The sequence below is a fragment of the Zea mays genome, chromosome 5 (genome assembly GCF_902167145.1).
Source record: "Zea mays cultivar B73 chromosome 5, Zm-B73-REFERENCE-NAM-5.0, whole genome shotgun sequence".
Classification (NCBI taxonomy): Eukaryota; Viridiplantae; Streptophyta; class Magnoliopsida; order Poales; family Poaceae; genus Zea; species Zea mays.
This window is the reverse complement of record NC_050100.1, coordinates 31,230,288-31,257,237: the sequence shown is the minus strand read 5'-3', so window position 1 is coordinate 31,257,237 and position 26,950 is coordinate 31,230,288. Positions and strand designations below refer to the sequence as shown.

Genomic DNA, 26,950 nt, shown 5'->3' with positions numbered 1-26,950 from the left:
GGCAAGGCAGCAATTATAAACGGTAAGCTCATCAATTAGAAACTCTACATATGAATTAGGTAATGGGATGCTTCCCACAACCATAAATCATGATGCCAAGCGACATGCAATCCTCCTGCGGTAAGTGTCGAAGCAAAAACAAGGAGAAGAAATGGGGCACCTTCTTTGACCTTGAGAAGCCGCCTTCTTCTTGAGCGTCTGCATCACACGACACCTAGATCAGCGATCTGGACGACGACTGGAGATTGAGTATAAAGCCATATCGAACAGAATGGCTGAGTAAATCCAGGAAAGCAGAGCAACCATACCACACATACACACCAGACCTATTCATCTTCAACTGAGAGTAGATACGGGTCATCAGACAGGCTTAGCACCAACCAGACGCTCTTTGAACTTGTTGACAAAAACAAGCCATCGTGCAGAATTGGTCGGCGTAAAGAAAAATGGGAGACAGACGATTCATTCAATTTCAGTAGCGAGGCCACATTTGAACGAGATGCTGGCTTGGTATTGATTCCAAAGCCAGCTGACATACAATATAGGAGCAAAAAGTACACAGAAGATTGCGATATAGGCATTTGATCATTGAGGATTCATAATGAACTGTATTTATGACCCATAATCAGATTTCAAATCAACGATGACAGTTATGAAATAAAAACGTGGCTTGAAAGATGGGAGGATTCAGCTTGTTATTTCGGACCTATCACTCGAGGCCTCCTGATTTGCAAACTTCAGGGGCGGACAGGGACAGGGCACGAAATTGGGTTTTATTTATATCTCGATGCATGAGCGTCACAGCAAACGGAACATAATCCTTGGTCAGTGGGCAGTCATTGCAAGAAGAAAAAAAGAGCACGCACTAAATCAGATATATGTGGAAGAAGAACTGCATAGATGTGCAAACAGCTAACGTTCAAGTCACACAGACCTAGACCCAAGCCACACACACAGACTGCAGTCTCCACACAAACTCAAGACGCAACTCAATCTCATCTCAGGAAGATCAGGTACGGAATGACTGGCTGTCTGGCGCTCACGCCGCGGGATGGGCCTCGGGCGCATCAGGGGCCAGGGCCTCCACCGACGATGGGTCAGCCTTGGTGTCCGCGGAGCGGGACTTGACAAAGCCGAGGAGGCGGTGGCTCACCTCCTTGGAGTAAGACTGCAGCGCCTCGATCCCCTCCTCCACGGAGGCGCTGGCGCCTCCTGCGGCGGCCACGGCGTCGAAGGCATCGGTCTCGATGGCGCGCGTCGTGGGCTCGGCGTCGGTGACCAGCACGACGTCGTAGCGCTTGCAGAGGATGGTGTCTCCCGCGAGCGTCTCCACGAGGCACCGCACCACCGCGTCCCGCGTGCGCTGCGTCGGCGGCCAGATGCTGAACGAGAAGGCCGGGGAATGGTCGCCCCCGGCTGGGGCAGGGGCGGCGGCGGTCGCAGGAGCGGTGACGAGGCCGGCTCATCGTTGGCTATTTTTTTGGAACCTTACGGAAGAGTTGGACGAAAACCCTAGGGTCGGAGTATGGCGGGGGCTAGATGGGGGTAGGGATGGCAAGCTTCCTCCGCTGCTGCCTGCGCGAGCACCCGCTCGGCCGCCTCAAGATCCGGCGGGTTTCTCGGCGTGGCGGTTGCAGCTTTCGCGGGGAAGATGGGTGTGCGCGCAGAGGGGGAGGCGGGGGCACAGGAGACGGTCTACACTATTGCCTTAATAGTTAGTAGAGATATGGCAGGTATAACGGGAGCCCTGGGCTTCCAATAGTTAAAGGAAGCTCAGGTCGATCATTCCTGCAACCTGGTTCAACCCAGCGCACTGACTGGACCAGGCTGTCGGTTGCACCACCCGCGCTCACGTCTGTGCGCGTAAAAAAGGAATGCATGCATGAGTCAAACACGTCCCCTTGCATGCGCATAAATTTAGGAAAGATATGTGTGACGGTTTCTATTTTTAAATGCTTTATTTCCTCCATAAATTTAGGATCGCTGCAACAGCCATTTTATGATATATACTGCTACTAAATATGCTATCCTGTATAGATAATTATGCAATTCAGTATACTGCGTAAAAATCTGTTACCAGCTGCATGCACACGAATTTATGATGAAAATAATGTGCAATGAAAGGAAATGAATTGCACGCATAGAAACAAAAAATCGTATTTAATGTTTTATTTCCTTCATAAATATAGGATCCCTCCAACAGCCATGCAGCTAAACATATTAGATCTAGTTTATGATATATATTGATACAAATTATACTACATGGTGTAGCTATTTATGCAATTCGTTACACTGCGTAAAAAATCTGGCATGTTGTTCACTGGTGGACGCATCCCCGGGTTGGAGCGTAATAACCTTAAGTTTTGAGCATAAAATCCTTCAATTATAAGCGTAAATACCGAGCCAATGTGAGAGGTTGATAGCTCTAGTAGGTTGTTATTACGATCCTGTTTTTATGTCAGATCCGAAAACATGGCAGCCGCATGCATGCGGTTATACAGATCCAAAAATTATGGCAAAATGCATGCATGAGTCAAACACGTTCTCTTGCATACGCGTAAATTTAGGAAAGATATGTGTGGCGATTTCTATTTTAAATGCTTTATTTCCTTCATAAATTTAGGATCGCTGCAACAGTCATGCAGCTAGACTCGTAATGACCTAAATATGCCACATTGTGTAGATATTTATGCAATTCGTCACACTGCGTAAAAAATCTGGCATGTTGTTCACTGGTAGACGCATCCCCGGGTGGAGCGTAAAAACCTTAAGTTTTGAGCATAAAATCTATCAATTATAAGCGTAAATACCGAATCAATATGAGAGGTTGATAACTCTAGTAGGTTTTTATCACTATCCTATTTTTATGACAGATCCGAAAATATGGCAGTCGCATGCATGCGGTTTCTATTTTTATATAGATCCAAAAATTATGGCAAAAATCGTGGGAGTTTCCATTGCATGCGCGCAAATTACGAACAACATAAATCAAGGAATTGTCTTTCCAATGTGCATGCAGTAAACTGATATACAAACTCCGTGTTTAAGCATAAAATCATATAGTTTTTGGCGTAAATAATACATGTGGTAGGCATAAAACACAATAATCGAAAAGAAAACTGCGCCGGATCGGAGGATGTCACGCGCGATCATCGCTGCGCGCATCTCGGGCCTTCCGTGACGCCGCTCGCTCGATGATCGCGCCTCATGCTTCGCCGTCGCTACTCGCACGTCGACGGGCGTCGCTTGCTCGCCGGCCTTGGAAGTGCTGCCTCCTCGGGACCTCGGGGACGCCGCCGCTTGCCTGCACAAGGGCCCCGCTGTCGCTCGCCCTCTGGATCGGGGAGCCGCCGCCACCGACCTGGGAACCGCCGCCACTACTCCGGATCGAGGAACCTCCGCCACCGCGCGTCGAGGTCATGGAGTTGCGGCCACCGGCTTGGGGTCCACCGTCGCGCACGCTCTAGGGCAACCGCCGTCGTCGCACGCGGCGTCGCTAATGAATCGGGGTGGAGCGTAAAAAACTAAACCCTAGCACTCCGGGTCCTGTTTTATAAACGTCCGGATGTGGTCCGACTCGACCGGATTACACCGTCCGACCTGGGCTTCCTCTAGTTATTGGAAGCCCAGGGCTCCTAATATATAAACTATATATATGGGGTATGTACCCGTTTCTAAGCGAAATCTAATAGTTTTCTATGAGTTTTTAGAATAACCCCGCAAGAGAAAAGGACTTCAGGCTAAACTAATCTATTCAAGGACTTCAGGCTAAACTAATCTATTCATGGACCATTCGGGCTGACACGACTAACCATCTCGAGCGCGAGTTGTCAAGCCACAAGGACGGACCATCCAACTTGTCGGCTAGCAGATTTGATGCTCAACACATAGGGTGAAAACGAGACGGGTATACTCGTCGGATACCGGATACGGATAATGCAAATACCCGTTTTTTATACGGATTCGGGTATTTTTATATTTGGGACGGATACGGGTAATACCCGGATACTGTAACTTCGGATTCGGGTCGAATACGAAGCGAGGAGTACCCGGTAAATACTCAGATATTCGGTCAGATGCGGATACCTAGAATTCGTACCCGTTTTTTCTTTTTCTGCATAATGATATAGTTATAAAATCATAACTTTTACATATGAAATCGGATGGAGATAAAATTTATATAAAAATTGTAGAGCTCAAAGAGATCTATAACTTTTTAGTACATCAATTTTTTATTTAAACACATATTTAGGCCAAAATCATTGAAATAATGTCCTAATTTATATTAAATTAATATACTTTATCATTTTTATGTGGTGGGCTTAAGGTTATCTTCACGTGAGAACTCAAGGTTATCTTTTTATAGAATATTTATTAATATTGGTAACTTATTTGCAATTTTTGGTCGACGCTACGTTATTTTATGGATTTAATTGTATTTTGATGATTTTCTATGATAAGAAATTAATAATATATAAATAGCCAAAAAAATCATGAAATTTTACGGAAGCACAACATATGTTCATATATAACCATAAAAATGTTTGGATCATAAGATCTATAAGATGTTCATATTTCTTTCATTTCACTTGCACTTATTTGTATGAGTTACATGTGAAATCACTATAAGTATTCAAGTTTCAACATAATCAGTACTTTACTTTATAATTTTCATATGAAGACTTGAGTTATCTTCGTATAAAATGTTTATTAGTTTTGTAACTTATTTGCAATTTTTAAGTGAAACTAGAATATTTTATGAATTTTTAATATTGTGGTGTTGGTTTTACAATATCCTTGTGATTAGTAACTTTGAATTGCATGATGTCAATTTTATAGGTTTCCTTTCCTACATTTGATCTATCATATACATGATTATGTATTGCTTAATTTATGTATTTGTTGGATGGTTGGACAATTAATATCATCGGGACGAACTACCCGACAATTATCCGGTACCTACCCGAGCAGTATCCATTATTTGTTTCTTACCCGCCCGGATTATTACCCGGTCCCATCTTGTATCCATTCTAAAACTTAACTACTCGTATTTGGTCATGTATCCGAGAGAAATACATTAGGGTAGGATATGGGATGACCCTGTATCCGGCTATATCTGTCCCGTTTTCATCCCTACTAGATGGATTGTGGGAACTAGGATTGGAAAGCCTGAAGGCCCAAGTCAGGAACAAAATAGGAATATTGCGGGAAATTTTTTCGAGCCGCTCGAATTTTTCATGTTTCCCGTATTTCCTAAAAAACGATACATTAACGGTGTACACGGTATACGACATCGGTCGAAACAGGATTTCCCCGTCTCGTTTTCATCCCTATCTATAGGAGATCATCACAGCTTCTGCGTACGCGCGGACGGTCTAAACACCCCAAGCGGACGGTCCGCCTCCCTATAGACAGGAGTGAAGCCCTCTACGCAAGTCACATATCTTTTGGCTGCCTTGAGCAAACGGTCTGCACTCATGCAAAGAACCACCCAGTTCCTCGCTCCCGGCGAGTGGGATTAGGGTGTGCTAGGTGATTGACCCAAAAGTGAACCAACACACCTTTTTGGCAACTCCGTTGGGGACAAGGGTGTTTTAATCTATTAAAAATCAACTTCTGATGGGTGGTCCTAAAGATCACACCAAAGTCTCCACCACCAATATCATCAAGATGACCCTGGAGGAACTATCTATTGATGATCAATAGCGCTTTGAAAACTTCATGAAACAAGATGAGGAAGAAGCACTGTGACAACACGCCGAACGACGTGAGAAGGCGAGGGAGAAGTACCTATCGCACTTCACCGTGGATCGCCAGCTGAAGATCATCCGTCAAGGGGAGATCGAGATGGCATCTTTTAAGTCTTTTGTAGAACAACGAGGGGATCAACTAAAACAATATATAGATGAATCTATTAAGAGGTTAACACGTTCGTATGAAAATCAACTATCCCAAGTTTACCCTCATATGAACTTAATATAGAGCCATATTTACCCAACACGTCGGCTATAAATGGGTCATCACAAGTCGAACCATCATATGGCATATGGTAATGAACAAATTCACAACACAACACAACCACAACCGCTGCTGCCAGCACCAAGCACACGCCCGGCTCTAGGCAAGGCCGGATCGTCTAAGCTTAATCTCGCATTGTCTAGCCATCTTGCGGACCATCCAACATCCTTTACCGAACTGTTCGACCCAACACCGATCTTCACGCACACCACCCAAGCAGTGCCATACATGGTTGGACAGTCCAGGTATAGCTCTGGACTTCATGGCCTAGTAGCAGACTGTCCAGCAACACACGCCGAACTTTCCGGAGTCCAGCCAGACCGGATCCAACACCCTACCCCGGACCGTTCGGCTATGTGTACGTAGAACATGGAGCTAGACCATATGCACAATTTCCACATCTATCCCAGCAGCATTACACTACCCCTCCTGTGGCACATTATAGCCATGCAACACCACCTGCTACCCATGGGACCGAATACTCTTCGGCCTCCAGGGAGCTAGAGAGATACACGACAAGGGGAGGTGGCACCAATCGTACACCATGCACACACTTGGAGCGTCCCTAGGTGGAAGCTAGGCATGACAATGCTCGGCCACCTAAAACCTTCACTCAACCTTCACTCCCAAGCTTAGTGGATGTTCATCATATGGGGTAGAAAAGTGTCGGCGTTTCGAGACCGGGGGGTCCCTTGGGCCGACGAGTGAGTGTCGCCACGTGCCCCAGCCCAGATGGGTCGAGCGCGAGGGCGAGCGCGAAGGGGGGAGAAGCGAGGCGACCGGAGACCGGCGTGAGAGAGGTGGGAATCCCGCGGCCTTCGTGTTCGTCCCGCGCCCAGGTCGGGTGCGCTTGCAGTAGGGGGTTACAAGCGTCCACGCTGGTGAGGGAAGCGAGCGGCTCCGAGCGAGCGCCTGTCTCGTCCTCGTCCCCGCGAGGCCAACCCTCTCTAAGAGGGCCCTGGTCCTTCCTTTTATAGGCGTAAGGAGAGGATCCAGGTGTACAATGGGGGGTGTAGCAGAGTGCTACGTGTCTAGCGGGGGAGAGCTAGTGCCCTAAGTACATGCCGATGTGGCAGTCGGAGAGATTTTTGGCACCCAGCTGGTGTGATGTCGTGGCCGTCGGAGGAGCGATGGAGCCTGGCGGAGGGACAGCTGTCGGAGCGGTTGAGTCCTTGCTGACGTCTTCTTGCTTCCGTAAGGGGGCTGAGAGCCGCCGTCGTCACAGAGCATGCAGGGCGCCATCATTGCCTATCTGGCGGAGCTAGCCAGATGGGACACCGGTCTTGTTCCCTGCGGCCCGAGTCAGCTCGGGGTAGGGTGATGATGGCGCTTCCTATTGACGTGGCTGGCCTGCGCCCTAGGTTGGGCGATGTGGAGGCTCCTCCGAAGCCGAGGTCGAGTCTGTCTTCCATGGCCGAGGCCGAGTCCGAGCCCCTGGGTCGGGCGAGGCGGAGGTCGTCGGCAGAGGTCTGGGCGGAGTCCGAGCCCTGGGGTCGGGCGAAGCGGAGTTCGTCGTCTTCTGGGGCTGAGCCTGAGTCCGAGCCCTGGGTCGGGCGGAGCGGAGTTCGCCGTCTTCCGGGGCTTAGCCCGAGTCCGAGCCCTGGGTCGGGCGGAGCGGAGTTCGCCGTCTTCCGGGGCTTAGCCCGAGTCCGAGCCCTGGGTCGGGCGGAGTGGAGTTCGCCGTCTTCCAGGACTTAGCCCGAGTCCGAGCCCTGGGTCGGGCGGAGCGGAGTTCGCCGTCTTCCGGGACTTAGCCCGAGTCCGAGCCCTGGGTCGGGCGGAGCGGAGTTCGCCGTCTTCCGGGACTTAGCCCGAGTCCGAGCCCTGGGTCGGGCAAAGCGGAGCTTCCTATGGTGCCTTTGGCAGGGCCTGACTGCCTGTCAGTCTCACTCTGTCAAGTGGCACTGCCGTCGGAGTGGCGCAGGCGGCGCTGTCCTTCTGTCAGGCCGGTCAGTGGAGCGGTGAAGTGACGGCGGTCAGTTCGGCTCTGCCGGGGGGCGCGTGTCAGGATAAAGGTGTCAGGCCACCTTTGCGTTAAATGCTCCTGCGACTTGGTCGGTCGGTGCGGTGATTTAGTCAGGGTTGCTTCTTAGCGAAGGCAGGGCCTCGGGCGAGCCGAAAATATGTTCGCCGTTGGAGGGGGGCCTCGGGCGAGACGGAAATCCTCCGGGGCCGGTTGCCCTTGTCCGAGGCTAGGCTCGGGCGAGGCGTGATCGAGTCGCTCGAATGGACTGATCCCTGACTTAATCGCACCCATTAGGCCTTAGCAACTTTATGTTGATGGGGGTTACCAGCTGAGAATTAGGAGTCTTGAGGGTACCCCTAATTATGGTCCCCGACAGTAGCCCCCGAGCCTCGAAGGGAGTGTTAGCACTCGCTTGGAGGCTTTCGTCGCACTTTTTTTGCAAGGGGACCAGCCTTTCTCGGTTGCATTTTGTTCCGGTGGGTGCGCGCGAGCGCACCCGCCGGGTGTAGCCCCCGAGGCCTCGGAGGAGTGGTTTCACTCCTTCGAGATCTTAATGCCTCGCGTAATGCTTCGGCTGGTCTGGTTGTTCCCTCATGCGAGCTGGCCGTAGCCCGGGTATACGGTCGGGTCCCAAGTTCTCGGGCTGGTATGTTGACGCTGTCAACGGTTCGGCCGGAGCCGGGTTTGCGAGAGCAGCCCCCGAGCCTCTGCACAGGGCGAGAGGGCGATCAGGGACAGACTCGGCTTTTTTACATACGCCCCTGCGTCGCCTTTCCGCAAGGAGGAGGGGGGAAAGCGCCATGTTGCCCTCGATGGGCGCCGAACATGGTGTCTCCAGTGAGCTGCAAGCGGGTAATCCGAGTGGACGTCCGTGCCCCATTCGTTAGGAGTCGGCTAGGGGCCCAGAGGCACGCCCAAAAGTACCTGCGGGTGATCTGCCGGACCCGGTCCCTTGGCGACGGGGTCCGAGGGCTCGATGCCTCCCTCTGATGGGATTCCGTTACAAGATCGCTCCCTCTGGTCTCGGAAATGTCCTAGGGTACCTCGGGAGCGCAGCCCGAGCCTTGGTTATGTATCGAACGTACCCATGGTCATCCCTCGCTCGGCGTCTGAGCCGGCTGTGAACCCTTCGGGGGCCAGCCTTCGAACCCCTGATCAGTAATGGGCGCGGAGCTCGAGTAGCCTGAGGCGGCCGTGGAACCCTTCGGGGGGCCGGCCTTCGAACCTCTGACCAGTAGTGGGTGTTGGGCCCACATGATCTGAGGCGGCTGTCGAACCCTTCGGGGGGCCAGCCTTCGAACCTCTGATCAATAGGGAGGCTCGGAGCCTGGTTCCTTCACGGGGAAGGATCCTTTTCGGGGTCTCCCCCTTTCCCGGTCCCTATTGCAAGAGAGAGAGAAAGAGGAAAAAAGGAAAAGGATACGAAATCGAACGACGCGGCGTACCTTTTTTGGCGCGGTTATTACGGCGAAGGCAAAGCGTCGCCCGCTTCTCCTGCCAGAAGCGCCGCCTGTCTCGCCGCAGAGTTAATGCGACGGGGCGAGTGGTTGGCGGGGCGGCCGTTGCGCGTGCGCAAGCCGTTCGAGGAACGGATCACGGGCGCGTTGTCTTCACGCCGTGAGAGGGGGTTCTCTTGCTGCCCCCGGATGGGACGTGAGCTTGGCTGACGACGTGACCGCTGCTCCCGCCCGCCTGCCACCGTCATTACTGCCGGCCCATTTTTGGCTGTAATGACCGCCGCGCCAGGCTGGCGCTGCTGGCTCGTGCGCTGGGTCACCTCGAGTCGCGGTATTGGTTCCGCAATCGAGGAGGCACGGTGGTGGCGCAAGTGGCGGTGCAGTTGCTTGCATGAAGCATCCGGCGCGCCGGTTGCGTGACGCGTGGGCCTGGGCCTCCATGCTGGGCGTGTCGGGAGTCGGAGAAGCGCGTCCACTTGGCGCGGTTGCATGCCGCCTGCATGGCTGCCCACCCTTCCGCCCGCTGGTCTGGGCAAAAGTGGAGGGTCACTTGTAACCGCTGGGCGGTCGTGCGCACCGCGCGCGGTGGTTTGGCTTCTTCTGCTCTGAGCCGGTTTGCATGACGTGTGGGACCCAGCCCCCGCGCCGCAGGGGAGGGCCTTGGAGCGTGTTGGAGAAGACTCAGCCCGTGACGGCTGGGGGCGCAAGTAGGGAGAGTTGCCTTTAAGAGGAGGGTGACCCCCTTCGGAAGGCGACCATGTCTTCACGCTCCCTTATGCATCGTGTCTTTCCACCTTCCGAGCCCCCGGATGGGGGATACCCGCCGTCTTTCCGCCTCATCGTTGGAGGAACGCAACTCCGTGGGAGTTGGTACCTTTCAGCCATCGTTCGGCTTCAAGGATTTTCATCATGCAGCCCGGCTGCACCCCTCTGCCGGCGGTCACCCAAGATGGTGACCTCCAGCTTGATGGTGGGGGAAAGCGAGCCGGGCTGCGGCCTCTGCCCCTCCCTAAGCCTCAAGGATTTTCATCACCAGGGCTGGGGAGGGGAGTGTGCCGAGTTGGGGTCGGCCCCATGCTTGGGCGGTGGCCCGCTCCTTCACTCAGTGATCGGAGGGAAGGGCAGTCGTCGTCCGTGGCGCCGGCAGCTGCACCATGCCTGGCTCTCGGACGCGAGTGGCTTCGGAGCCGCTCGCGGCGCCGGCGTCTGCCACGGCAGCTGGAAGAGGTTCTTCCGCCGACGAGATAGCCGGGGCCGCCCACGGACCGACCTCCAACTCTACGGCCTTCTGCCCGTCCTTGCCTCACGAGTTTGGGCATGGGCGGGGGCCTCCTGGCAGCAGCAGCCGCCCTGAGGTTAGTGCTGCCGCTATTCGGCCCCCCGGAGCAGAAGTCGTCGTCGTCGCTGCTGCTGGAGCGGGCGACGGCGCGCCGTTCGTCGGTCTTCTGTTGCTCCGCAGGCCCTCCCCCATCGAGTGGGGTTGTTCGTACCTGCGGAGGTGGAACCAGAGTTCCGTTTGTAATAGCACTTTGAATGCCAGTGTTTTTGTTCATTATGGCTGTCGAGGCCTGAACATGTATGTAATTTTGGCACGGAGCCGTGTTTTTTCCTCATTTTCGAGCACTAAGACTCGCCTGTTGGTTGTCTGAACCGCTTCACCAAGCGTGAGTCGCCCCGTGTCAAGGTGACGAGTGAGGTATCCGTATCCCGGAGGCGTAGGAGTCCCTCGGCTCGGTCGGCCTTGTTGTCCGAGGCTCCTCAGGCTTAGTTAAAGGGACCCCTTGGCCGCTCTTGGATGAGCCGAGGCCAGGGGTAGCGATATCAGCATGAACAGGGGCAGAGTTGGCTCAAAAATGAAACCTGGTTGGCCGGAGCCTAGCCGGGTTGTCCGTTGGCGGGACCGACGCTGGAGTTGACCAGCCGAAGCCTCGGGTCGGGCTGGCGCCCTCTGAGGACGGCTGGCCGAGGCCCCGGGGCGACCGGCCGAGCCGCCTGCTCGGGCCGGATTCCTGGAGAAGACCCTGGCAGCGACTGCCCGGGTGTGGTGATGACGTCGTCCTTTAGAGCGAAGATCCTCGGACCGTGTCACCGTCCGAGGCTAGGTCGGACCTCGCCGAAGGTGTCGTCGATGCCGAGGGTGCTGCTGCCCCCTTCCAGCGTCAAGGCCCGAGCCTGCAGGATCAGATTGTCTTGTAGCGTGTGTCTCCTGCGGCCGCTGAGGCCAGAACACACATCCTCGCTGTGTTGTAAAGCTGCATCTCTTTTCCTCTGGTTTCGAGTATCTGGACTTTTTTGTCGGCAACAGGGATGTTTGTGCGAGCGAGAGTTGCTTCTCGCGGAAGGTGATGAGTGAGGTATCCGTATCCCGGAGGCGTAGGAGTCCCTCGGCTCGGTCGGCCTTGCCGCTTACGCGCACTTTTACCCGTCCATGAGGCTTTGTCACCGACTCAGTCGAGAAGGCTCGAAGGATCACTTCGGCAAAAGAACTTCCGAACGTGAAGACTTGTTCGGTCCGCGGACCCACTTATCCGAACGTGAGTTACTTATCGCAGAAGGTGATGAGTGAGGTATCCGTATCCCGGAGGCGTAGGAGTCCCTCGGCTCGGTCAGCCTTGGCTGCTTACGTGTACTCCGTCGTTTTCAGGATCCACTTTTCGAAGTAGTCAAAAAGCACGAAAGATATTCTGGCAGAAGAGATCTTTTTTCGAGGAAAATTTCAACGCAGAGGGGGTTCCCCCCCTTTTAGCCCCTGAGGGAGGGTCGGGCTTTGCCGAGGCGAGGCCGACCCTTCCTTGATGACTAAACTTTGCGTGGGTGCGAGGTATATGAACAACTTGAAAACATCTTAAGGGTAGAAGCGACGTAGCTGTTGGATGTTCCAAGCGTTGCCGTAGACCTCGCCTTGACTGTTGGCCAGCTTGTACGTTCCGGGCTTCAGAACCTTGGCGATGACGAATGGCCCCTCCTAGGGGGGCGTGAGCTTGTGCCTCCCTCGGGCGTCTTGTCGCAGCCGAAGCACCAGGTCGCCCACCTGGAGGTCTCGGGGCCGGACCCCTCGGGCGTGGTAGCGTCGCAGGGACTGCTGGTACCGCGCCGAGTGTAGCAAGGCCTTGTCCCGAGCCTCTTCCAGCTGGTCCAGCGAGTCTTCTCGGCTAGCTTGGTTGCTTTGATCGCTGTAGGCCCTCGTCCTCGGGGAGCCGTATTCCAGGTCTGTGGACAAGACGACCTCGACCCCGTAGACTAGGAAGAACGGCGTGAAACCCGTGGCTCGGCTCGGCGTCGTCCTCAGGCTCCAGACCACCAAGGGGAGTTCCTTCATCCATCGCTTACCGAACTTGCTGAGGTCATTGTAAATCCGAGGCTTGAGCCCTTGTAGAATCATGCCGTTGGCACGCTCTACTTGCCCATTCGGCATGGGATGAGCCACGGCGGCCCAGTCCACCCGGATGTGGTGATCCTCGCAGAAGTCCAAGAACTTTCTGCCGGTGAACTGGGTGCCGTTGTCGGTGATGATGGAGTTCGGGACCCCGAAGCGATGGATGATGTTGGTGAAGAACGCCACCGCCTGCTCGGACCTGATGCTGTTCAGAGGTCGGACCTCGATCCACTTGGAGAATTTGTCGATGGCGACCAGCAGGTGCGTGTAGCCCCCGGGCGCCTTCTGCAAAGGGCCGACGAGGTCCAGACCCCACACAGCAAAAGGCCAGGTGATGGGTATCGTCTGCAGAGCCTGAGCGGGCAGGTGGGTCTGCTTCGCATAGAATTGGCACCCTTCGCAGGTGCGGACAATTCTTGTGGCGTCAGCCACCGCCGTTGGCCAGTAGAAGCCTTGTCGGAAAGCATTCTCGACAAGGGCTCGAGGCGTTGCGTGATGGCCGCAAGCCCCCGAGTGTATCTCTCGCAGGAGTTCCTGACCCTCGGTGACGGAGATGCATCGCTGGAGGATGCCCGAGGGGCTGCGGTGGTAGAGCTCCTTCTCATCGCCCAGCAAGACGAACGACTTGGCGCGCCGCGCCACCCGCCGAGCCTCGGCTCGGTCGAGGGGTAGCTCTCCTTGGTGGAGATATTGCAGGTACGGGGTCTGCCAGTTTCGATCAGGCGTGGCCCCGCTTCGCTCCTCCTCGATGCGCAGTGCCTCACCCTCAGAGGCCGAGGGTACCTCGGGCTGAACCGAGGGCGCCTCGGGCCGAGCTGAGGGTGCCTCAGGCTGGACCGAGGGTACCTCGGACTGGGCCGAGGGCGCCTTAGGCTCGGGCGTGTCGTCGATCTTGACAGAGGGTTGATGTAGATCCCGGGAGAAGACGTCCGGGGGAACCGTTGTTCGCCCCGAGGCTATTTTAGCCAGCTCGTCCGCAGTCTCATTGTAGCGCCGAGCGATGTGGTTAAGCTCGAGCCCGTAGAACTTGTCTTCCAGGCGCCGAACCTCATCGCAGTAGGCCTCCATCTTCGGGTCGCGGCAGTGGGAGTTTTTCATGACTTGGTCGATGACGAGCTGCGAGTCACCGCGGGCGTCGAGGCGCCGGACCCCTAGCTCGATGGTGATCCGCAACCCGTTGACCAGAGCCTCGTACTCAGCCACATTGTTGGACGCCGGGAAATGGAGGCGTAGCACATAGCGTAGGTGTTTCCCGAGGGGCGAGATGAAGAGTAGGCCCGCGTCGGCTCCCGTCTTCATCAGTGACCCGTCGAAAAACATGGTCCAGAGCTCCGGTTGGATCGGAGCCGTCGGTAGCTGGGTGTCGACCCATTCGGCTACGAAGTCCGCCAAGACCTGGGACTTGATGGCCTTCCGAGGGGCGGACGAGATTACCTCGCCCATGATTTCCACCGCCCACTTTGCAATCCTGCCCGAGGCCTCTCGGCACTGGATGATCTCCCCCAGGGGGAAGGATGACACCACAGTTACCGGATGAGACTCGAAGTAGTGCCGCAACTTCCGCCGCGTCAGGATCACTGCATACAGCAGCTTCTGAACTTGTGGGTAGCGGATCTTGGTTTCGGACAGTACCTCGCTGACGAAGTAAACTGGCCTCTGAACGGGCAATGCATGCCCCTCTTCTTGCCTCTCGACCAAAATCGCGGCGCTAACCACCTGAGTGGTCGCGGCGACGTAGACCAAGAGGGCTTCTCCGGTAGCTGGAGGCACCAAGATAGGCGCCTTTGTGAGGAGCGCCTTCAGGTTCCCGAGAGCTTCCTCGGCCTCTGGGGTCCAAGTGAAGCACTCGGCCTTCCTTAAGAGGCAGTACAGAGGCAGACCTCTTTCGCCGAGGCGTGAGATGAAGCGGCTCAGAGCCGCGAGACATCCCATGACCCTCTGTACGCCTTTTAAGTCCTTGATGGGCCCCATGCTGGTGATGGCTGCGATCTTCTCCGGGTTGGCTTCGATGCCCCGCTCGGAGACGATGAACCCCAAGAGCATGCCTCGGGGCACCCCGAAGACACACTTCTCGGGATTGAGCTTGACGCCTTTCGCCTTGAGGCATCGGAATGTCACCTCAAGGTCGGAAAGGAGGTCGGAAGCTTTCCTCGTCTTGACTACGATGTCATCGACGTAGGCCTCGATCGTGCGGCCAATGTGTTCGCCGAACACATGGTTCATGCACCGCTGGTACGTCACGCCCGCATTACTCAAGCCGAACGGCATGGTGACATAGCAGTACATGCCGAAGGGCGTGATGAAAGAAGTCGCGAGCTGGTCGGACTCTTTCATCCTGATTTGATGATACCCTGAGTAGGCATCGAGGAAAGATAGGGTTTCGCACCCAGCGGTGGAATCCATGATTTGATCGATGCGAGGCAGAGGGTAGGGAACCTTCGGACATGCTTTGTTGAGACCTGTGTAGTCTACACACATCCGCCATTTCCCCCCTTTCTTTCTCACAAGCACAGGGTTGGCAAGCCATTTGGGATGGAATACCTCTTTGATGAACCCTGCCGCCATTAGCTTGTGGATCTCCTCGCCTATGGCTCTGCGCTTCTCTTCGTCGAATCGACGCAGAGGCTGCTTGACGGGTCGGGCTCCGGCCCGAATATCCAGCGAGTGCTCGGCGACATCCCTCGGTATGCCGGGCATGTCCGAGGGACTCCACGCGAAGACGTCGGCGTTTGCGCGGAGAAAGTCGACGAGCACTGCTTCCTATTTGGGGTCGAGCCCGGAGCCGACCCGGATCTGCTTGGAGGCGTCGCCGCTGGGGTCGAGGGGGACGGCCTTAACCGTCTCCACTGGCTCGAAGTTGCCGGCATGACGTTTCACGTCCGGCACCTCCTTGGAGAGGCTTTCCAGGTCGGCGATGAGGGCCTCGGACTCGGCGAGGGCCTCGGCGTACTCCACGCACTCCACGTCGCATTCGAACGCGTGTTTGTACGTGGGGCCGACGGCGATGACCCCGTTGGGGCCCGGCATCTTGAGCTTCAGGTAGGTGTAGTTGGGGACGGCCATGAACTTCGCGTAGCACGGCCTTCCCAGTACCGCGTGGTAGGTTCCTCGGAACCCGACCACCTCGAACGTCAGAGTCTCCCTTCGGAAGTTGGAGGGCGTTCCGAAGCAGACGGGAAGGTCGAGTCGTCCGAGGGGCTGGACGCGCTTCCCGGGAATGATCCCGTGGAAGGGCGCAGCGCCTGCTCGGACGGAGGACAGATCGACGCGCAGGAGCCCGAGGGTCTCGGCGTAGATGATGTTGAGGCTGCTGCCTCCGTCCATAAGGACCTTGGTGAGCATGACGTCGCCGATGACGGGGTCGACGACGAGCGGGTATTTCCCCGGGCTCGGCACGTGGTCGGGGTGGTCGGCTTGGTCGAAGGTGATGGGCTTGTCGGACCAGTCTAGGTAGACTGGCGCCGCCACCTTCGCCGAGCAGACCTCCCGGCGCTCTTGCTTGCGGTGCCGAGCCGAGGCATTCGCCGCTTGTCCACCGTAGATCATGAAGCAGTCGCGGACCTCGGGGAACTCTCCTGCTTGGTGATCTTCCTTCTTGTCGTCGTCGCGGGCCCTGCCACCCTCCGCGGGTGGCCCGGCCCTGTGGAAGTGGCGCCGAAGCATGACGCACTCCTCAAGGGTGTGCTTGACGGGCCCCTGGTGATAGGGGCGCGGCTCCTTGAGCATCTTGTCGAAGAGGTTGGCACCTCCGGGGGGTTTCCGAGGGTTCTTGTACTCGGCGGCGGCGACAAGGTCCGCGTCGGCGGTGTCGCGTTTCGCTTGCGGCTTCTTCTTGCCTTTCTTCTTGGCGCCACGCTGAGTAGACGCCTCGGGAGCATCTTCCGATGGGCGGCGCTGGGGCTGCTTGTCCTTTCGGAAGATAGCCTCGACCGCCTCCTGGCCGGAGGCGAACTTGGTGGCGATGTCCATCAGCTCGCTCACCCTGGTGGGGGTCTTGCGACCCAACTTGCTCACCAGGTCGCGGCAGGTGGTGCCGGCGAGGAACGCGCCGATGAAATCCGAGTCGGTGATGTTGGGCAGCTCGGTGCGCTGCTTCGAAAATCGCCGGATGTAGTCCCGGAGAGACTCTCCCGGCTGCTGCCGGCAGCTTCAAAGGTCCCAGGAATTCCCGGGGCGCACGTACGTGCCCTGGAAATTGCCGGCGAAGGCTTGGACTAGGGCGTCCCAGTTGGGGATCTGCCCCGGAGGCAGGTGCTCCAACCAGGCGCGAGCGGTGTCGGAGAGGAACAGGGGGAGGTTGCGGATGATGAGGTTGTCGTCGTCCGTTCCACCCAGTTGGCAGGCCAGACGGTAGTCCGCGAGCCACAGTTCCGGTCTCGTCTCCCCCGAGTACTTTGTGATAGTAGTCGGGGGTCGGAACCGGGTCGGGAACGGTGCCCGTCGGATGGCCCGGCTGAAGGCCTGCGGACCGGGTGGCTCGGGCAAGGGACTCCGATCCTCCCCGCTGTCGTAGCGTCCCCCACGCCTGGGGTGATAGCCTCGGCGCACCCTCTTGTCGAGGTGGGCCCGACGGTCGCGATGATGGTGCTCGTTGCCGAGGCGGCCCGAGGCCGCAGGCGCGGTGTTGCGCGTGCGCCCGGTGTAGACCGAGGCTTCCCGCATGAATCGGGAAGTCGCGGCATGAGGTTCCGAGGGGTATCCCTGCCTTCGGGAGGCAGAGCTCTCGGCCCGTCGGACCGCAGCGCCTTCCAGGAGATTCTTGAGCTCCCCCTGGATTCGCCGACCCTCGGTGGTTGATGGCTCCGGCATCGCGCGGAGAAGCATCGCTGCTGCAGCCAGGTTCTGACCGACCCCACTGGATGCGGGTGGTGGCTTGACCCTGACGTCATCGGCGACGCGGTGCTGGAAGCCCTGGGGCAGGTGACGTATTTCTCCGGCCGGGGGTTGACCCGCCCATGCCTGCCCGACGTCCCGGTGGATCGGCTCAAGCGCTCCTGCTCCCTCGTCGAGCCTGGCCTACACCCCGCGAATTTGCTCGAGCTGTGGGTCATGGCCCCCCGCCTGAACAGGGACCACAGCTATCTCCCATGGGATGTCAACGCGGGGCACCGGCCTAGGGAGATCACCATCCTCCGGCATGCCGAGATGTTTGCCTTCAGAGGGACCCCCTAGATCGACGTGGAAACATTCGCGGCTTGGGCCGCAGTCCTTGTCGTCGAGGCTGCGGCTACCGTCGGAACAGTCAGAGAGGCAGTAGTCACATGCGGTCATGAAGTCCCGCATGGCACTGGGGTTGCCAAGTCCAGAGAAATCCCAACAGATGCTGGGGTCATCGTCTTCCTCGGACCCAGAGGGCCCGTAGGTCGAGACGTCCGTCAACCGGTCCCAAGGCGACCCCATGCGAAACCCCAGAGGGTTTGGACTCGCCTCTACGAGGGCGTCCGCCAAGGCGAGGTCGCTAGGCGGGTTGAGGCTGAATCCAAATGACGTAGGATGGGAATCGGTCGGTACCTTTTGGTCGACGAGCGGCGATGAAGTCACGTCGGGGACTGACTGCACCGTCGTCTCAGGTACGAGGGCGACGTCCTGCAAGCTTTTCGCAAGCGCGCTGGCGTCGTCCACTTGCTCGGGATTGGCGTGTCGCGGGGAGACGATGCTCGTCTTCGTCTCAGGCGCGAAGTCGATACCCGGTGCGCCCCTCGTTGGGGTGCCGGCGCTGTCGACTCGCTCGACAGCCGACGAGGCGCTGCCTCCTGCTTGGCCTTGGTTGCCCTGCCTTCCCCTCCGCCGACGGGGAAGAAGGCGGGACGAGCTCGAAGATTTTTCTTCTGCCACGCGGGGAAGATGTCGTCGATTCTGCCGGCGGGCGGGCTGTCGGCCGCCATTGTCGTTGTCGCACGGCGGTGGAAGGAGTATCATGTCGTAGCTGCCGTCGAAGGACATGAACTCAAGACTCCCGAAACGGAGCACCGTCCCGGGTTGGAGAGGTTGCTGGAGACTGCCCATCTAGAGCTTGACGGGAAGCTGTTCGTCAACACGCAGCAGGCCCCTACCTGGCGCGCCAACTGTCGGCGTTTCGAGACCGGGGGGTCCCTTGGGCCGACGAGTGAGTGTTGCCGCGTGCCCCAGCCCAGATGGGTCGAGCGTGAGGGCGAGCGCGAAGGGGGGAGAAGCGAGGCGGCCGGAGACCGGCGTGAGAGAGGTGGGAATCTCGCGGCCTTCGTGTTCGTCCCGCGCCCAGGTCGGGTGCGCTTGCAGTAGGGGGTTACAAGCGTCCACGCTGGTGAGGGAAGCGAGCGGCTCCGAGCGAGCGCCTGTCTCGTCCTCGTCCCCGTGCGGCCAACCCTCTCTAAGAGGGCCCTGGTCCTTCCTTTTATAGGCGTAAGGAGAGGATCCAGGTGTACAATGGGGGGTGTAGCAGAGTGCTACGTGTCTAGCGGGGGAGAGCTAGCGCCCTAAGTACATGCTGATGTGGCAGCCGGAGAGATTTTTGGCACCCAGCTGGTGTGATGTCGTGGCCGTCGGAGGAGCGATGGAGCCTGGCGGAGGGACAGCTGTCGAAGCGGTTGAGTCCTTGCTGACGTCTTCTTGCTTCCGTAAGGGGGCTGAGAGCCGCCGTCGTCACAGAGCATGCGGGGCGCCATCATTGCCTATCTGGCGGAGCTAGCCAGATGGGACACCGGTCTTGTTCCCTGCGGCCCGAGTCAGCTCGGGGTAGGGTGATGATGGCGCTTCCTGTTGACGTGGCTGGCCTGCGCCCTAGGTTGGGCGATGTGGAGGCTCCTCCGAAGCCGAGGTCGAGTCTGTCTTCCATGGCCGAGGCCGAGTCCGAGCCCCTGGGTCGGGCGAGGCGGAGGTCGTCGGCAGAGGTCGGGGCGGAGTCCGAGCCCTGGGGTCGGGCGAAGCGGAGTTCGTCGTCTTCTGGGGCTGAGCCTGAGTCCGAGCCCTGGGTCGGGCGGAGCGGAGTTCGCCGTCTTCCGGGGCTTAGCCCGAGTCCGAGCCCTGGGTCGGGCGGAGCGGAGTTCGCCGTCTTCCGGGGCTTAGCCCGAGTCCGAGCCCTGGGTCGGGCGGAGTGGAGTTCGCCGTCTTCCGGGACTTAGCCCGAGTCCGAGCCCTAGGTCGGGCGGAGCGGAGTTCGCCGTCTTCCGGGACTTAGCCCGAGTCCGAGCCCTGGGTCGGGCGGAGCGGAGTTCGCCGTCTTCCGGGACTTAGCCCGAGTCCGAGCCCTGGGTCGGGCGAAGCGGAGCTTCCTATGGTGCCTTTGGCAGGGCCTGACTGCCTGTCAGTCTCACTCTGTCAAGTGGCACTGCCGTCGGAGTGGCGCAGGCGGCGCTGTCCTTCTGTCAGGCCGGTCAGTGGAGCGGTGAAGTGACGGCGGTCACTTCGGCTCTGCCGGGGGGCGCGTGTCTGGATAAAGGTGTCAGGCCACCTTTGCGTTAAATGCTCCTGCGACTTGGTCGGTCGGTGCGGCGATTTAGTCAGGGTTGCTTCTTAGCGAAGGCAGGGCCTCGGGCGAGCCGGAAATATGTTCACCGTTGGAGGGGGGCCTCGGGCGAGACGGAAATCCTCCGGGGCCGGCTGCCCTTGTCCGAGGCTAGGCTCGGGCGAGGCGTGATCGAGTCGCTCGAATGGACTGATCCCTGACTTAATCGCACCCATCAGGCCTTAGCAGCTTTATGCTGATGGGGGTTACCAGCTGAGAATTAGGAGTCTTGAGGGTACCCCTAATTATGGTCCCCGACAAAAAGATTAGGGGAAATGTAGCCAAGTTGTTTAAGGATAAACTTGGCGTTAGTGTGTAACACTCCAAAATCGTATTTTGGTGAGTTAAGAAAAAATTCTAAAGATTTAAAATTTCAAGTGTATTATAACAAAGTTATGAATTGAGACTATCTTCCCTAAATTTTTATAAATAATAAATATAAAATGCTGGCTATATACTTAAACTATAATAAATAGGATAGTGAGCTATTCTATATAAATTACTCCAATTATGTTATATAAATATGTGAATTATATGCTTATTAAATTTCATGCATACAAATACTTATTTGAGCAAAGTAAATAAGGAGTAAATAAATGTAAAATATTTGTATTCATGTTGGTGTTTTGGTTGTGTATATAAATACGGTAGTAAAATTTAAAATCAGATTGATTTGGGATAATGAAATATGGAAATAAAAAACAAAAAAATAGCAAATAAAAGGTTTACCTATTCGACCACTTAAGGAACACAACCCACTTGAGTTTTTCCTCCTATTTTCTTATTCCACTTGCCAGATCTTGTATCACTGTTACATCATCCATGACATAGTCATCCCATGTTGTTCGTAACAAACTAACCAACATAGTTGTTGTAATCGTCCGGCCAAACTTTTCACCTGCACAACGAATTTGGTTTCGAGTTTGTTAGAGTTCCTAACAGATAGGATATGATTGTAACAGATAAGTACCAAATTAGATCTATCATGTAACCACCCACCTCCAGCCTATATAAATACATGCTACTATAGCACCTCAAGCCATCAATCATAGACTCATCTCCTCTATAGCCTCGCGGCAGCACCGCCGTCATCCAAGCCACAACAGTCTACCACAAGCTAAGCTCGCAGCCATAAGCCGATATGAACAGCTCATCGAAGTTTGACTCCCGCCCAAACTCTAGCAACAACTCCGGCGAGAAATTTCTCTCCGTCCGTTCATCTTCCGGGGCAACCCAGAACATCGTCGTGACTAGCTCGGCGAGAGCATCGTCATCGTGCTTCTGGATCATCGTAAAAAACCGAGATGACCAACAACAACGCGAGATTAAAGTTCTTGATTGGAAGGTAACTTAGTGGTAGGTTATGGGTCTTTCCAGCTTGATAAGTTTGGCACTTCCCACTTGGGAGATAACAGCCACCATATACCCTTTTACATGCAAGATTGCCATACAACACAAATTTAACGATAGGTAAAATCATGATAAGTTGGCAACGACTAGGTCATACATTTGTAAACAAACTTTTGCCATCTTTAACAAATTTAACTAACCAATCAGATTACGTCATGTCACCTATTTTTGTGTAGTCCTACTAATTTATTAAAAATGTGATATCTTATAGGTCAAATAATTTGTTTTAATTTGTTCAAGTTGTGTTAGGTTCATATTAATTTTTGCGTACGTAGTAATAACATTATTTCAATTATGCCACATGGTTTAATTAATTAATAATTAATTAATTACTTGTTTAATTAATGTTAATTAGCTAGATAATCTAGTTAATCTCATATATAGTTCTAACCTACACATTTAATAAATAATTGTTAATGATTCATATCAACTCAAATATTTTAATTTAATACATGCTTAATGATTAATATCAACTCAAATATTTTAATTTAATACATGCTTAGTTTAAATGCAATATCTGTTAGATCGCATCTATTAGATTTATTGCGCCTAAAATACCGTTTTATCCATAAATACTTCATTTTAACTCCGATTTTAATGATTCTTAAACCTACGATCTCGTAGTGACGCGTAGAATATTCTTACACAGTTTGTTCATATGCTTTGGTGTAATGTTACCATATCCATTATTTGCTTGATTGTATGTATTGCTACGAGTAGAGGTGAGGTGACGACGAACCCGACACCCAATTTTTGGGTCAGCATCTCGACAACTGTTTATTGCAAGTATAAGGCAAGTTGTGCTCTTGATCACTCTTCTTTATCTAACAATGTTCATGTTAATCATTATGACATGCTCAGGTTAATTTGATGGGACCTAATAGGTTACCTTAGTTTTGTTTACCCCACACCTTGCAAACCAATGAACTATTGGGTAGACTTGCTATTGCTCTACCTTGTTTGTGATTAATATTATATCTGAATTAGGATCATGTTCAATTATTATTGTTGTTTAATTATTGTTCATGATAAGACTATTATGTTAGTTGGAACATGGAGCTTAATATGAGATAATAGTGCTACCACAAGGGTGGAATGGGACGCCCTTTGCTGACTAATTAGGAAAGCTAGTGGAGACTACCTTACCCGAAAGAGAAAAGGGTGATAGAGGAGTTGATGGTATAGGGAGGTTCTCGGGTTGATCATGCTGCGATGGCTTTTCGGACGAGGGATTCCTATATCGCTCTTCTCACGAAATCGTAGTGGGTTTTCTGAAGCTAGTGGAACTTTGTAAAGTCCTCGTAGTGGATCCCTAGCCATTCACCTCGGAAGTGTCTAAGGGACTTGCAAATCCTTGATATATGGGATATATGACTTGTGGGTAAAGGGTGCAACCTCTGCAGAGTGTAAAACTGGTATATCAGTCGTGCTCACGGTCAAGAGCAACTCAGGACTCTAGCATGATTAATTTATAGAATTAAATTCAATCTGTCATATGCATTGCATTGTGGGATTTATTATTAATTGTGATCTCTAATTTAATTGGGATGATATCTACTTATACTTAGTTACTGCTAAAAAAAATTTGACCAACTTTAAAAGCAATGCTCAGCTTTAACCATATTCTTTGGTAAGCCTTACATTTCACATGAGCCCCCACCGTAAGTAAGCTCATGCACAATATTCCCCACAACTTGTTGAGCGATAAACGTATGTGAGCTCACCATTGTCGTACTCACACCCCCTAGGTCAAGAATAGGTACTACTGAAGGAGCACGAAGGATGCCGCGATGAGTTCGTGAGAGATCTAGGCCATCGTTTCCCAGTCAACTATGGTTGCAAAGGATAGTTGTCTCCATATGATGTAATTATTTAGCTATTTTGTACAAAACTCCTATTATCTAGTAAAGATGTGACATTCGTTTCTGTATCATGAGTCATCATATGTGTGAGACTTGATCCTAGCACACATTTGAGACGCACCCGGATTTGCCTTTAAATCCGGGTGTGACAAGTGTGTCAGGCATGGGAGTCATATCAAAAGCCTTACGAGTTACGACCACCAATTTGACACCATGCCATATCCACGGGGGACTAGGATACAAGATTTCTCCAAGTTTTCTGGTGAGTGCAGGAAGAGCACACCTGAGCACATAGGCCATTTCCTAGCATAACTAGGGGAATTGGCTGATAGGAAGCCTTCTACATCTGCCTATTCTCATTATCCCTAACAAGTACTGCATTCTCGTGGTACGCTGCCCTACCACCTAACTCTATTAGCTCTTGGGAGGAGTTAGAACAAAAAAATCATGAACTCTGTTAGCTCAGGCAAGAGTTCATCTTAGGCCCCCACCATATGAGCAAGTACCATGGGTCATCTTCAATTTCTAATGCAGGACTTTCATCAACAGGACAGAAGGGAGCCTTCTGAAGCGCTTACAGTAAATTACAATGTTCCTAAGTCAAAGCTTATATACTGAGGCCAGAGCTGTTGTCTCAAGAAGCCAAAGCTATCACAAAAGCTAAAAACTTTTTTGCATTCCTTTATGTCTGTATTGTTTATCCCCACCTTCGTCTCAATGAACTAAAAGGGTGAAAACCCCTCTCAAGTTTTGTAAATGAAACTCTAAGGTTGCACCTTCGAGTGTAACAAAAACTAAAAAGACTCTGAACTCCTTCGGATGGAAGGTAGAGTCAGAAAGAGAATCACCTAGTTATGGTGAAAAGACTTTGAAGTCCTTGGGATGGAAGGTGAAGTCAAAAATAAAATCACCCAACCATGGTGATAAGACTCTGAAGTCCTTTAGACGGAAGGTAGAGTCAGATCTCAAAGACATGATCATTTATTTTTATGCACCCTCATTGTAATACATTCAACATCATTCATTATGCATCATATCGTCATTTCATCACACCGTCATGCATATCATTATCAATATTCTCTCGTTTGCACAAGCACAATAAGGGAAGGTGTCCCCTTTGTTCCCGAATTATACAAAGGTAAGATCAGTCACTCGATGATGGTGACAAAAATAATCTAAATCCCTTCAAATAGAAGGAAGAATCAAGATGACATCAAGCAACACCGAAGATGTTTCATTTTTATATTCTCAAGTATCCCTGCTACATTACATTTTTCCTATCTGCATGACATAACGTATGTGTTGTGAATAGTAGAATTTGAACCGGTTTGTTGTTTTCTATTATTGTATCAAGTTTTTAAGTTTCGTCACAAAAATATAGAGAGTTTGATGCCTTTGTTATGCATGAAAAGAAGGAAAGGTGTTTTTTGCCTTCGGCTCAAAAGACACAAGTCTTGGTTTCACACATCACAAAAGCATCACACAACAAACAAAACAAAGCTTTTGATATTACACAAATGAATTTACAAAGTATTTACAAATTGCTCATAAGTTCTCATTCAAATCTTCCTCAGCAACATCATAACAAAATTTTAGTACACCTTCGTCTATTGTCTCATTCACAATATCAATAAGGGCCAGTGATTCCTTCAGTTCTTCATCCTCTTTGGGCTTGTAGTCTTTAATTATTTCCTATGAGAGAGCATCTTTTCAACAAATCTATCAGGTTCACATAAATCGGACAAGAGCTTTGATCAAAATATCGAAATAATACTTTCGAGTTCTTTTATCCTTTGGACCTCCCTAATCACTACTCCTCTTTTACGGCCTTCTCCACCTACAAAGCAAAAGAGCACATGTAAGTGATCATTTTGATATTTAACAAAGAAGAATTAGTGTTAAGTAAAAACCTCTTCTACATTCTTTTTAACTACTTCGCCAGCCATTTTTCCCTCTAGCACTCCAAACTCCTATAAAAAATTCTTCTAGGTTGGAGGCTTCGGCTGAGGGCTTCTCGATATCGCACACGAAGATTTTGAAGTTAGGTTGCTCACAATCTTCACATGCTAGCACTTAGCTTTTTCCACCATCAAAGCTGCGCTTCGGGCGCCTATCCATGCACAATAATCCCCTCGGGTCGACAAAATCACATAAAAAACTTCTACCTCTCCGTCAATCCATTTTATTACCCCAGTGTTGTCACCATATATATAATCTTTCTCACTGGAGCTGGGGCCAATTGAAACAAAGGTATCCCTCAGTCAATGACAGCATTGGGTGGCGATAGAGAAGCACTCCTCTTTGGAGCTTCGTAATTTGTCAAGAATGTTTTGAAAACAATCTTTATCATCACTAAATAATTATTTTTTTGACTTTTCCACTTCAAAATTCACATGTATATTCTCTAGCTCTTCCTTCAGCTTAGCCACTTTGGCCTTATGTGCTTTGGCAAATCTTTTCATTTTAGACTTAAGTTCTTGACACGTTTTGAGTGCCAAAGATTTTCTGCCTCGAGATCCAAAATTCTGTTATCTTTAAGCTTTTCATTTTATAATATCTCATTCTTCTCTTCAACAGCCTTCCGAAGTTCGGATCAACTTTTAACCAGATCATTGCTTAGATTGTTAACCATATCTTCTTTTTCTTCATTTTTATGTTGAAGGTCTATAACCTCTGAGCAAAGGTTATCTATCACCATTTGTGTGTTGTTTTGTTCAAAATCCTTCTAAATCTTCAAACCCTTGCTCAATATAAACCCATGCAAATTGCAAGAAACAGTTAAAGTCATGACCCTAAGCCTCTGCTACTAATAAACCGAAGCAGAAATACAATGTTACCTTTAAGCTTTTGTAGGCTAGATAATCTGGAAGATCATGTAGGAGCATGGCAGATAGACCATCTTCAAGCTTCGAAAATCCAATGTTCTTTGCCATGTAGTGGCAGGTTTTAGTTTCCAGGTTATCTGGGTAGCAATAAAAGTAGTCATCTTCTCCACCACCAAAAATGGTTGCTCCCGTCGGATACCTGTCTTTTGGCAATGTTTTGCACTTGGGCAATTTGTTCTACTATAAGTTCCTTGCTAGTTGCATGAGGAATAACATATTCTGGCGGCATAGTCACTTACTCGCCTTCTAGCACATGTGTTTTCTCTTTCAAGTATTCTTTCTCCTTCTCTGTCGACTCCTCAACTTTCTCATTCTTCTCACCCTCGACATTTTCAGGAATAATTTCCCATTTAAGGGTACTATCGAAGGTTTCGGCTAGCTTTAGCAATACCACAGCCAGTACACCTTCGGTTGTCTCCTTCTTCGGAGGATTTGCCTTGCACTAAAGAACATGCTGAAAATCAAGCTAACCCTTTCCCCTTTTTGGCGTTTT

The 26,950-nt window shown here is 52.6% G+C and overlaps 1 pseudogene; it reads right to left on the bottom strand.

Moving 5' to 3' along the window:
• Positions 1–1,039: 1,039 nt before the first annotated feature.
• LOC103628107 (MFP1 attachment factor 1-like) lies at positions 1,040–26,505 on the bottom strand (annotated as a pseudogene).
• Between the last annotated feature and the right edge of the window lie 445 nt (positions 26,506–26,950).